Consider the following 12859-nt stretch of genomic DNA (forward strand, 5'->3'; position numbering starts at 1 on the left):
TCGCGACGTTCTCTGGATTTTTTTTAGGGTAAGACACTTCTTCTTTTTAATTGTAGTAAGTAAGTGCACTAGAGGAAGTGGGCAGGAGTCCCACTATAATAAGTGTATTGGAAAGAGTGGGATGGAGTCCCACCAGTGGGTTGGAGTCCCACTGAGTAAGTCTACCTGTCAGACGCAGTGAAAGACCTGCGCAGGGTAGGACTAGGAGTCTGCCCGTAAGACATAAGCGAAAGCTATTGCAGGGTTGGACTAAAAGGATCCTTGTGGAAGTGGAAGCCTAGGCGTCTGCCCGTAAGACATAAGCGAAAGCTATTGCAGGGTTGGACAAAAGTGTAGACAAGAGAAACTATATGCTATAGTGTTCTCTAAGGTAGTGCCTCTAACAAGAAGTTAGAAGTTTTAGTGCTTTTTGTTGTTTTGTGAGTCTGTGTATTAAGAAGAAAATTAAGAGGTATAATATTGTGTTATATGTTTGTCTTTTTTGTTGTTTTGTGAGTTTGTGTATTAAGAAGAAAATTAAGAGGTATAAAATTGTGTTATATGCTTGTTTAAAGCAACTGTGGGAAAGTGTGAGTGTGGTTGTAAGGGTGAGACGTATAATTGAGAACGAAAGCGAGTGTGGAGTGTGGATCCGCGGATCGGAGTGACAGAGTTGAATAATTGTGTATTGTACTGTGAGTAATTACACCATGGCAACTAAGTTAACTCGGTTGTTTAAAAGTAGAAGCTTGGGTAATCTTGTGTTAAATGATAAAATCCCGAAAAATTCTCCATTGGGATGTTTGTTAGCGCATTGGGGAGATTTATATGAGGATTTGCCAAAAAGCCAGATGATTGAGTATTGTAATAATTGGTGGCCACTATATATACTAGAAGATCAGGAAAAGTGGCCCATGAACGGGACACTGAATTATAACACTATTTTGCAGTTAATGTTGTATTGTAAAAGAGAAGGGAAATGGAGTGAAATGCCATATGTGGATTTGTTCTTTTACTTGAGACAAAGAAAGGATTGGCAGGAGGAATGTAAGTTAACTACTGGAGATAATTTAGTAATGGCTGTAACCGCTGATAATAAGAAAGTGAAAAAGTGTTGTACAACTTGTGAGATTGGGAAAGGTTGTTTGAAGAAAAGGACTGCTATTGAGAATGACGATGGACCAGAGTTAGATATATCCCCTCCTAGGAGAGAAATGAATCAGGGTCGAGAATTAAGGATACAAGAACCGGCGACTGAACCAGATAGCAGTGGAACAGGAGATGTGGGAGAGAGATTATCGGAGATTGTAATTCATACTCCTGTTTCACGGAGAACTCGGCAACAGACCCATACAATAGCTCCCCTGCGACAGGGAGTTGGGAGTGAAGGACCAGTCTATGTGAAAGTACCTTTTACAGCTACGGATTTGATGACTTGGAAACAGGCAGCAGGAAACTATAGAGAAGATCCTGAAAAAGTGGGCAAGGTGGTAGATACTATAATTAGAACACAGAATCCAGACTGGAGTGATTTACAGGTGATTTTGGATAATTTGTTAGATGATACAGAGAAACAAATGGTATTAAAAGCTGGCAAAACACAGGCAGAGTTGGATGTGATGAGTGGAATAACAGGTGGAACAATAGAACAGAATTTTCCATCTGGGGATCCGCAGTGGGATCCAAATAATGTGGCACATAGAGAAAGACTGAGACGGTATCAAAAATGGGTTTTGTATGGGATTAGACATGCCATGCCTAAATCTTTGAATTGGTCTAAATTATATGAAGTAAGACAAAATAAAAATGAATCTCCCTCAGCATTTTTGGAAAGATTAAAGGAAGCTGCTAGAAAATACACTGATTTGAGAGTGGAAACAGAGGCAGTACAGATACAATTGGCTTTGATTTTTATGGGGCAATCGGCACCAGATATAAGAAAAAAACTCCAGAAACTGGAGGGAGAGAATTCAAGAAGTTTAAATGCAATGTTGGAAGTGGCATGGAGGGTATATAATAACAGAGAAAAAGAAGAAAGAAGAACAAGGAGAATAGATTTATTGGCAGTGATGGCAGGAACAGTAGATAGAGGAAGGGGCAGAGGAAGAGGACGAGGATTTAATGGACGAGGAGGGTATATGAATTGTGGTGATCGGAAATTTAATACCCTCTTAGGAATAAATCAGTGTGCCTTGTGTAAAGAGGAAGGACACTGGAAAAAGGACTGCCCCAGAAACAGGAGTGCTTCTCACGACCTTGCCAAAATAATGGTTTTAGATGACTGAAGGGGACCGGAGGGGAGCCCAGCTGAACCTCTGGTTAAAATTAAGCTGGGAGATAAAGAAGTTAAATTTTTAGTAGATACAGGGGCGACATTTTCAGTATTAAATACTTGTAAAGGAAAAATTGGAACAAAGACAGCCAATATAAAAGGAGCAACAGGGAAAGAAGAAAACAGGCCATTCCTACAACCCATAGATTTGAAATTTGGAAATAAAATAATTACACATGAATTTTTATATGTACCAGAATGTCCGGTACCTTTGTTAGGGAGAGATTTGTTATCTAAATTAAATGCACAAATTGTTTTTGATGAAGGAGAATTCTTTTTGAAAATACCCGAGTCAAAAACGGGAGAAGTTTTGATGATACAAGAAAAGGTAAAGGAACAAGAAATTCCACTGGAGGTGGATTTGGCAGTGATCCCTACTGTATGGGAGACAGATATTCCTGGCAAATCGAAACTAGCAGAACCAGTTAAAATAGATTTGAAGGAAGGCGCAGGAACAGTGAGAATTAAACAATATCCAATCAAACCGGAAGTGAGACAGGAATTGAAGAAATTGATTGATAAATTTTTGGAGTATAAAATTTTAGAAGAATGTGAATCTGAGTATAATACTCCTATTTTACCAGTCAGAAAACCTTCGGGTGAATATAGACTGGTACAAGACTTGAGAGCAGTAAATCAAATAGTTAAGGATATTTATCCTGTGGTAGCAAACCCTTATACACTGTTAACAGCATTAAGGGAGACTTATCAGTGGTTTACAGTGTTTGATTTGAAAGATGCTTTCTTTTGTATACCTTTGGAAAAGGAAAGCAGAAAACTGTTTGCTTTTGAATGGGAAAATCCACAAACCGGGCGAAAGATGCAGCTGACATGGACTAGATTACCCCAAGGATTTAAAAACAGTCCAACTATTTTTGGAAATCAATTAGCAAAGGAACTTGAAATCTGGAAACAGGACAAACCAAGACCTGGGCATTTACTCCTACAGTATGTGGATGACATACTGATTGCTACAGAAGGAAGACTTACCTGTATACAGGTGACTATTGACCTCTTAAATTTTCTGGGACTAAATGGATACAAAGTGTCCAGGAAGAAAGCCCAGATAGCCTGCCAGACTGTGATATATCTCGGCTTTGAGATTTCAAAAGGACAACGACAATTAGGAAGAAATCGCAAAGAAGCTATTTGCAGTATACCTGAGCCGAGAAATATTCATGAACTCAGCATTTTTGGGAATGACTGGGTGGTGTCACCTTTGGATCATGAACTATGGACTAATAGCTAAACCACTGTATGAGGCCCAAAAGAACTCTCCCTTTGTCTGGGGCCCACAACAGCAAAAGGCTTTTGTAGAGTTGAAGCGTGCCTTAATGTCTGCACCTGCCTTGGGACTGCCAGATCTAACCAAAGATTTCCAGTTGTTCGTACATGAAAGACAACACCTTGCACTGGGAGTGTTAACCCAGAGGATAGGAAGCTGGAAACGACCAGTCGGATATTTCTCTAAACAACTGGACACAGTGAGTAAAGGGTGGCCAAACTGCCTTCAAGCAGTGACAGCAACAGTGATGCTCATACAAGAAGCTCGGAAATTGACTTTGGGGAAGAACAATAACAGTCTATGTTCCACACATGGTGATAACTGTCCTAGAACAGAAGGGGGGACACTGGCTGTCCCCCAGCCGGATGATGAAATACCTGGTGGTATTGACTGAACAGGATGATGTGATTCTAAAGACAACTAACCTGGTAAATCCTGCAGTGTTTTTAAGTTCCATACAGGAAGAAGGACGATTGGAACATGACTGCTTGGCTACTATCGAGTATGTTTATTCCAGTCGTGAAGATCTGAAGGATGTGCCGTTGGAGAGACCAGATTGGGAACTGTATACTGATGGAAGCAGTTTTATGGAACAAGGAGTTCGATACGCCGGATATGCGGTAACAACAGAGACTACAGTTATAGAAGCAGGAGCATTGGCGAGTACCACATCAGCCCAAAAGGCAGAACTTATCGCTTTAATTCGAGCCTTAGAACTAAGCAAGGACAAGAGAGTAAATATCTGGACTGATTCAAAATATGCCTTTGGGGTAGTGCATGTCCATGGAGCTTTGTGGAAAGAGAGGGGGCTATTGTCCTCTCAAGGATCAAACATTAAGCATCAAACAGAAATATTACGATTATTACAAGCAGTTCAAAAGCCAGATCAAGTAGCAATCATGCACTGTAAGGCACATCAGATTGGGAATACAAAAATAATAGCTGGAAATAATTTAGCTGATAGAACTGCAAAAAGGGTAGCAAAGAAACAAGCATTACAAATGGCAATAATTCCTTCTAAAACAGTAACCCTTCCCAGAGAAAAACCGAGATATTCGGAGGAAGATGACAAATTGGGTCAGTTATTAAATGCTAAGAAAAACTTAGCTGGATGGTGGATAACTCCTAATGGGCAAGTAGTTATTCCACCTCTTTTGATGAGAGAGATAATTCAAATGAGACACCAAGAATGTCATTGGGGGGCAGAAGCCTTAGTAACATTTTTACGAAAGCAAGTAATATCAGTTAAGATGTTAGGAATAGCTAAAATGGTAACTGCAAAGTGTGAAGTATGTTTGAAAAATAATCCAGTGATTAAGAAAAAGGTTCAAATGGGAAGGCTGAAGTCTGGTACAGAACCTGGAGATTATTGGCAAGTAGATTTTTCAGAGTTGCCTAGATACAATGGGTACCGGTACATCTTGGTAGGGGTTGATACTTTTACAGGATGGCCAGAAGCCCTTCCCTGTCGCACCACACAAGCAAAAGAGGTTGTAAAGTGGTTATTACAAGAAATAATTCCAAGATTTGGAGTTCCTATTGGAATTTCCTCTGACAGAGGTCCACACTTTGTGGCTGAAGTAGTCCAAAGTGTTAGCAAAGCATTGGGTATTAATTGGGATTTACATTCATCTTGGAGGCCACAATCTAGTGGGAAAGTGGAAAGGATGAATCAAACTTTAAAACGACAAATAAGTAAAATTTGTCAAGAAACTAGTTTAAAGTGGCCTCAGGCACTTCCATTGGCATTATTACGAATCAGAGTACAACCAAAGAGTGGAACCTCAGTCAGTCCTTATGAATTATTATATGGAAAACCATATGAGTCTCCAGAACCAAATCCAAACATACACGTGAAAGGAAAGCAGGATGTATATAACTATTTGCTTTCTCTAGGAAAAACTTTGGCTGCAATTCGGAGTGCAGTAATTTGGAATAGACCTTTATCCCTGGAAAATTCAGTGCATGATTTCCAGCCAGGAGACTATGTTTATGTGAAGACGTGGACCTCCGAACCTTTGCAGGAGCACTGGAGAGGACCCTTCCAGATACTGTTAACCACTTTTACAGCTATCAAAATTGCAGAATCGGATGCTTGGATACATTATACTCGAGTGAAGAAAGCACCGTAAAGAAGGCATCTACTCCGTGGAGGACTGTGGAACGTGACCCAGAGACTTAAAAATTGACTTTGGAACATGTCTAATTTTGCAGATCAAGTTATGATTGGTTTTTGGATTTTCTTTTGGTTGGTAGTGTTGGTGACATCATGGGATGACTTGGTGAATAGGAACAAAAGACAAATAGAAACAGAACAAGTGATTGACATTCCCAAACAAATGGCTGAGGAAAATTTGATGGTAGGATTGATTAAAGAATTTGCCAATTTACAAAACATCACGCAGATCACTGCTTGTTTACCTATACCAAGAGCAGTAGGTGAATCTATTCCATGGGGAATTTTAACCATGAATTTGACTAACCTGGAACATAAAAATGAAACCAATTATTGTGAACAGAGGCCAGTGACTCAATGGTATGAACAAGTGAAAGTCACTAGAAAACAATGGAAAACTCCAGGTAGTCTGGCAGATTGTGAAAAATTGTTAAATCATGTTTTTACCAAAATAGGGAGATTTAAGAATGTAGGATGGTGTTCTTATGATGAACAATTTAAAACCAATGTGAGCAAAAGTGTTATGGAATGGAAGTGTAACGAAACTGGCCAAAGCACCCAAATAGTAGACCAGTGGGACTCTATATGGTCTATGTCCATATTTTCCCATTTTCAATATATAGCAAGAACTTCTTGGTGTTTTACATGGGATGGAAAAGTTTTTTTAGTATTACCCTGGGTAGATGATAGGTCAACTACATCGGGAGAGAAAGAAAATAAAATAGTGCCATGGTGGAAATGTGAAAAAGTGTATGATTGTAGTAATGCAGACTTAGTAATCCAAAGAATTCCTCCGTTGGCTGCTGCTTTGAAATATGGTTGTTTTTGTCGAGGTCTTAAGAATACTCTCAATTTAACCAGCGCTTTTACAGTCAGAAGAGGAACTTTGTTTAGTTGTAGAAAATCTACTATTCGAAGTCCAGGACATTTAGTTTGGGCATTAAGTGATGGAACCTGGACAACACACCTACCATTAGATGGTAAGGTGAAACAAATCACGTTAGGCATGCCAACATTGTGTCCAATCTGGAAGAAATCACCATTTAAAGGATCTCTAGAGAATTTAGAATTGAAACGAATAAAGAGATCAGGGATAAATGATGATGTTTGGAATGAACCATCTACAGGAGTGAAAATTGGCTGGGCACTGGAATCACTTTTAAATCCTATAGCTTCATATAGAAACAGAGCATGGCTCTATCATTTAACTGGTCAAGTGGAAAAATTGGCAAATGTTACCAAGAAGGGGTTTAAGGAATTGAATATACAACTACAGGCAACTTCCAGAATGACTTTACAAAATAGAATGGCACTAGATATGCTCCTGCTTAAAGAACATGGAGTGTGTGGATATCTCAAAGATAAACTGGACCACTGTTGTATCCACATTCCAAATGTCACTCAGGATGTGGAACATGATCTAGATTTATTGGGAAAAATTGAAGAAGAAACTGAAACAATTCAAAAGGATATGTCAGAAGATTGGTTTGGAAAAATTTTTAACAAACTGAGATGGAATTTGAGCTCTTGGATACAATCTATAATTAAAACTTTGTTTCTGTTACTAGTTGTCTTTTTGATGAGCATGCTAGTATATGCATGTCTGAAGAAACAGTTTACTAATAGAATTGCAGTGAATCGTATGATTATGAGAGAAGTACCAACCATTTCACCAAGATATGATCCATCACCAAAATATGTTGAAACAAAAGATATATGAATAATGTGAAAGTATTGAAATAATGATTTTCGACACTTTCAAAGGCGGGAAATGTTATCGATTTGTTAATAAGTTAAGATTGATTGATTATATTAGATTGATTGATTGATTTTATAAAATCATTTAATAGAATTAAAATATAGAGGAATAAGAAAATTTTTATAGAAAACTTACAGCTATATAGTAGAAGTAGTTATGAGATCTTTTGTATGTCCTGTACCAAGGCTAGAAGAAGGGCCTGGTGCAGGAGTGGTCTGCAAACTGGGACCATGCGCGGCAATCAGTTAGCTGAGGGGAATGTGCTCGAGCTTGTCTAGACAACAATTAACATGATGAGGCATGTTTGCAGGGCACAGGGGGGTGGGAGACTGATGCCGCCAAGGAAAGGTAACACCTTGCTGTTAATTGCTGGTAGTTAGCCACCAATCAGGGATTGCCTAGCCTGCAAGGCTTAGCTTCAAGAACCAATTAGTTTAAAACGCGCAGCTTCTGAAAATGTATAAAACCTCGTGCTTCTGTACAATAAATTGACATTTGCTTGCATCAAGCTGCGTCCCGTCTCTTCATTCGCCGCAGCCTGGAACTATTGTGAAAACTTAGGTAATAACTTTAGGGTTGAAAGGTTCCTTTGTACTTAACCAGTCTTCTGTATGTAGAGGTGTATTGAAATGTCAGAGTATGAGATTAATGGGAACTGGGGAGAGTCGACTGGAACAGCTTGTAGGTGCCTGCCAAGAAACTGTGAACTTTAGTAAAAGGTAATTCCGGCAGGGGGAGATCGCGACCACCGACTCACATACCACCTACCCAAATCGTACCCCAGACCCATTTCTAGACCTTTCTAAGCTTTACTGCGCAGAATCGGATATAGGAGGAGAGTATGTAAATGATTTATGGGAAATGTTATGATTATGCATGAATATTTAATGAATATGTATGAATAAGTTCTATATATGGAATCTGTTTTGGGGACCTGGTGTGCGTTGATCGTGAGAGGACTCACTCACGCACCCGGCCGTCAATAAAGAAGTGTCTGCTTATCTACATCACATTGGTGTCGATAAGTTCTTCATTCCGAGATTTCGGTAACAAGAGTCTGCTACTCAGACAAGCAGCCCAGCTTCCAACTGAAGTCAAGAGGTGAGCTGGTAGCTGCTCATAAATCCCTCAAGGTCTGTGTGGTGTCGCTAAGCAATGTTTACTCACTATTGGTGATGAATTAGTTTTTGCTTAAGAGGTAAGCATAGCCATTGGTTTTTTTAAAATGCTAAATAAGTAGTCCCTTCCCTGTCTTACCTCTCGAAGGGTGACTGGAGGCAGGTGCCTTGAACCAAGTTTGTGCAGTGTCCCTCAGAAGGGAGGAGGGAGGGCAGCCCTAGGAAGGCACAAATGAGCTCCTCAGATCATGTGTCAATGATAGGTAAAGTTCAGCTAAGTCTGAAATCAGGGAAATAGTCAACAAGGAGGGAAAAAAATAACTTAAGCTGAATCTTTTTTCACCCAACATTTTATGACATTTCTTCCAAACAAAACACCCATCATAGCAGCAATAAGAAAGTCCTTAATTTGTCTTTCCTTATGCCCTCCCTCCCACACATACACACACTTGTACACACACAGATTACTTATTCTTGTGCAGTACCTGGACAATATTACATTGCCACACATTATTTTGTGGTTTTTTTCCTACCTACATTATGTCTCATAGCACAAAGAAATATGCATTCTTTTCAGTACAGCTTGCTGCTTTGACTGAAGTATAGAATGAATGTATAGACAGTTTTATCATTCCCATCTGGCTTCATTTTCTACTGCATTTAAAAATAGAATTGAATCCAAGTTGAGCAGAAATGGTCTGAAGTGTCATCTCCAACAGAAAATGAGGTGGGATTTTTTTTCTTCTGTGGCGATGTTTTTCAACATTGGAATGTTTTGCAGATTTAGGGGATGAGAGGAAGATCAGAATGGGACTTTATTCCATATTTTACAGATGGGAAATGAAGCTCTTCAGTTCAAATACCATACCTTTCCCTCAGAGCCCGGCTCTGCGCCAGTACGATCTGAAGCTCACTTTAGTCATTACAGCTGGTATCCAAGCATTAGTTTTCAACAATCTGTTCTATTTTCTGGCCTTTAAAACTTTTTCCAGGGGAACTATAGCTCCCAGTGTCAAGAAATCAAACATCATGGCAATGAACTTGGCTTTCTTGCCATCGATGTAAGGGACCCTTTTTAAATAATCCTCTAATTCTCCCTAGAGCTAAAGGGCACAGATAGAAAATCTCAGTACTGAACTCCAGTTACTTCAGTAAGAACAACCCATTTTACAATGGAGTGAACGTATTGCCTGTCTTGATGTTTCCCTTAAGAAACAGAATTGAAAAAGTAAAGGAGCCAAATTTGCTGCTAGCATGGCATCAGTGGGTTACAGGACGGAGGGCCTTGCTTAATGGATATCTAGGAAGGAGATAACTATGGGTCAAGCAGTTCTAGCTGGGCACAGAAGAAGAAGGAATTCAATCTTTGGGGAAAAATACCAAAAGTTAGCAGAAATTGAGTGCTATCTATTTTGATTCACTGAAGAAACTAATGCCTGTTAAGAAAAGAGTTTCAGTGCCATTGAGTTTGACAGAATATAGGTGCAGTACTTAGATTCCTCTGTTGAATCTGGTCTTGAAAAGAAACCCTGGGAAGTCTCAGGAGGCTGAGTGGGTAAGTAATACAATATATTATTTTTGTTAAAAATAAAAAAACAACCAACAAAAAAAACAAACACAAAAAAACCAAAACCCAAAACCCAAAACAAAAACCACCAAAACAAAACTACAACCCCCCCCCCCCCAACCAAATATGAAAGTCAAGTCACTCAGGTGCCAAAAGAAATGAAGTATTTGAAAAATATTCCAGCATCTACCAGAGATTGCTACATACCCCAAATATTTTCTGTTTTGCTACATGGTTTCTTTAGGTTTTGTTCCACATATGTCTGCATCATTCCAGGCACAACTCAGCAGGCCTGTTTTAAAATTAAATGAGTCTAGATTACGTGTATATGTAGTCATTTGACTCGGTCTCTCTTCTGCACCATTTTCAGGTACCTACCAAATGTGAAAATAAAAGCCCCGTATTATACTAACTAAAATCAAATTCATTTGAAGTAATTTTAAATCAAAATAGTGTAAAAATCACAAGTAACTTTATCTCCAAAAGAGCTATCTATTTTATTTTCAGGATTTAAATTGTTTACCTATGAATAGCTAATCTCCATGGGTATCAGTGGTAAATTTCTACTTCATTAAGACAAAAACATAGTTTTAATCTAATCCCTGTTTGATAGAGATGTCCACATAAAAAATAATAATTTCCTATGTATAAAATGTTTGACGAGCACCCAGACTGACAGCTTCCTCTCAGTCCACATAAAAATGGAGTATCATCTAGTCTGTTATTCCTATAACCTTCTTGGCAGGGGTAATTTCTGAAACAAAACTTATTGTCGCTTCAAGCACAAATGTAGAACCTTTTGATATTAAAATGTATCATCCTGCTACTTGTGATGGGTAACATTTCACTGCTTATCAAACTTTTTGTCCAATGGTACTGTGGCAATGCTTGGAGGGAGGTGGAAAAAGTTTAGGCTTGCTGGCAGTTTATTACTGATTTAGATAAGAATTCAAGCCCTGTGGTGTCGTTTTAATATTAATCATCATCCTCAGTGCATCGTTGTAAGAAAATAGTGGGGCAGCTTCTAACCACCATGATCTCCCCTCCATGGTTACATGCACAGGGCTCCAGATAAGACCAGATCCACCTCCGGTTTGGCAATGCTTTTTATTGAGGAGGGTCTGCAAGCTGCAGTGACTGTAGTTCAAGCTCTGTGTAAGGAGGCCCTCTCCAGAGTCAGCCCTGAGCTAGGATGGTTGTCCTCAGAGCTTCAATCCAACCAGGGCCAACTCAGCTCAGAGCCTCATGGTGCTTCCCACACAGTCTCAGCTCTCTCATAGCCTTTTTGATGGCCTCACACCAGCCTCCAGGTTATGTTTGAAAGTGCACATAGCCTATTCCTCCTCTCTCAACCAAAACTGACCTGTATTTTCTTTTCTAAAACTTATTTTGCGTCTCAAAAATAAATCACACCTTGCTCATTCTTCCTGTTCTTCACCAGTAAAAAGCTCACTCCATTAGGGAATATATATCCATGTAATATTCTCAATTATTCTTTGGACCTCCCCCTGTGCTCACCAACCAGTCACAAAGACAGATCTCTGCTTTTGATGTTCAGACTTGTAAAGGCTGAGGCATAATAACTTGAAGGGAGGACAGCACTGTCATTCTTGTAAAACCAAAGATTACAGTCTGCTGTTTCCAAGACTCTAACCTAATTCTCAACTTCTTCCCCCCACCTTGTGTGGTTTAGGTTATTTTTCTGATCCTGTTCACATGTGGAGGAAAATTTAGTGAATGAAAAAGCAGTCCAAATATGAGCATATGTGTGACTTTCCCAGCCCTCTTCCACAGGCTTTGGTTATGGCACATAGTTGATAAAGCTTTTATGTTTTTTCCAATGGAATTGCAACTGAGTATGAAGACAAAATAAATAAATATATAACTATAGTAGTAATGGAGGTTATTTACTTTGTTTAGATCTTTTAAGTTTAGGTGCAGATTGTTGAGAGTTACTAACGGCCTGAATTCTGTGTTATTTAATAGGCAGTTTCACTTAACTAGGTTCCTGATTGGAATGGCCCAGTACAGAAAATGTAAACATGCTGCCTTACATAGAAAATAGATCATTAGTTCCCAGTTTTTATCGGGTTCTTTTCAGCTTTTGGGGTTCTTTTAAAGCAGGGATATCCTGATTTAACAGTGTACAAAAGTTTTACTGTTTTTTTCATAGGAGTTTTGTAGTTATTTGTATACACATAAACGTCACCCCAATTTATCTACACAAAAGAGTAAACATGTTTTAAGCTATTGGACCACTGTGTGATAACTGAAAAGTCTTCTCGATCTTTGAAAAAAATATCTACACCATGTAAGTTGAAGAAGGAAAGGAACATGGATATAAAATATTTCCAAATCTGAAAATTAGTTATACAGGTATATTTATTTTTTTTTATTCACCAACTGAGAACACTTCTTACTTTTCATGGTTATATTCATTTACTTGTTTCATTTTCCCATTTTCTGTATATGTTTGGCTTCTGTGCAGATCACGTCTCAAATGAGACCTCACAACTTCCTTTCTCTTAAAGTGCTTCCATGACTCTAATAGATGTCACAGTACATTATGTAATATTGCTTTAAATCATAGACTGTATTCTCACCAAGCATATCAGGTCTGGGGATTTTCACAACTTCCCTGAG

The sequence above is a fragment of the Falco naumanni genome, chromosome W (assembly GCF_017639655.2).
Source record: "Falco naumanni isolate bFalNau1 chromosome W, bFalNau1.pat, whole genome shotgun sequence".
Lineage (NCBI taxonomy): Eukaryota > Metazoa > Chordata > Aves > Falconiformes > Falconidae > Falco > Falco naumanni.